Source organism: Malania oleifera, chromosome 5 (assembly GCF_029873635.1).
Source record: "Malania oleifera isolate guangnan ecotype guangnan chromosome 5, ASM2987363v1, whole genome shotgun sequence".
NCBI lineage: Eukaryota > Viridiplantae > Streptophyta > Magnoliopsida > Santalales > Ximeniaceae > Malania > Malania oleifera.
In genome coordinates this window covers 35,977,240-35,978,530 of record NC_080421.1, presented here as the reverse complement: position 1 = coordinate 35,978,530, position 1,291 = coordinate 35,977,240, and the positions used below count along the sequence as shown (strand labels likewise).

The window sequence follows — 1,291 nt, the reverse complement described above, 5'->3', positions numbered from 1 at the left end:
TCAGCCTAGTCAATTCGGTGCTTATCTCGTTGATGGCTTGAGAAGTTTTAGGATTGATCACATTTTGGCTTGCCACGAACTGTTGCAAGCTAACGGTTAGCTGCTGTATGGAATCTTCCATTTCCCTTGTTTGCATTAGAGGAGGCTGATTTGCAAAGTAAGAGGGTCCTGGGTCTTGGCCAGATGCTGCATAAGGAATGTATTGACTTTGTTCCTGGGGAGATGGCTCTACTTGGTCATTCATCCAACTGAAATTTGAATGACTTCTACAACCTGCATTGTAAGTATCAGAATAAAGTTCATAAGAAATCTCAGAAACCATATACACCGAGTTAGACTGATCAAGCAAAACTTCCTCAAGAACAAGAATAGTTGGACATGCATCAGTTGCATGCCCTAGATCCTCACATATGCTGCATTTTTTAGAAGATGATGGTAAAACATGCATTTCATTTACCTCCTTAAGCTCAATGGAATCTAAGCTTTTGGACATCAATGCAAGCCTAGCATTCAAATCATCAACTTCTTCCAATTGATACTTACCACCCCCACTAATACATTTTTGCTTTTCAAATTTATCATACACATTAGGGACATCCCAAGATTGGGCGTTTTCAGCCAAATAATCAAAATAGTCAAAAACTTCTTTAGGCTCTTTATTGAAAAACTCACCATTACACATTATTTCCACAAATTGCCTCATGTTTGGTTGCAACCCCTCATAGAAAAAACTGATGACCCTCCAATTCTCATACCCATGGTGAGGACATGCATTTAAAAAGTCTTTGAAACGTTCCCAACACTGATAAAATGTTTCCATATCCTTTTGGCAAAAATTCATGATTTGTCTTTTCAAAGCATTAGTTCTTTGCGTGGGAAAAAATTTCTTTAAAAACTCAGTTTGCATTTCTTGCCAAGTCCCAATGGATCTTGGCCTTAAGGAATAAAACCAGGTTTTTGCCTTATCTTTTAAAGAAAAGGGAAACAATTTCAGTCTTATTACCTCTTCAGTGCATGTTCTATCCATGAATGTGGCACAAACTTCTTCAAACTCTTTAATATGCAAATATGGATTTTCAAATTCAATGCCATGAAAATGAGGTAATAATGGAATCATCCCAGGTTTAAAATTAAAAGCATTTGCATTCAAAAGTAGAACAATGCAGGATAGGGTACTGGTCCTAACAGGTTGCAAATATTCTCTTAGTGTCCTATTAGGGTTCTCCATATCATGAGGTTCATTCTCAGCCATGATGCTATGTGTATCAAATAGTGATTCAAGTGATTCAAG

The 1,291-nt window shown here is 37.2% G+C and overlaps 1 non-coding gene across 1 annotated transcript; it reads left to right on the top strand.

Annotated features, from left to right (window-relative positions):
* The first annotated feature begins 752 nt into the window (after positions 1–752).
* LOC131156872 (small nucleolar RNA R71) lies at positions 753–860 on the top strand. The gene has a single exon (XR_009137137.1). It is a non-coding gene; the product is annotated as a small nucleolar RNA R71 (small nucleolar RNA).
* Positions 861–1,291: the final 431 nt, after the last annotated feature.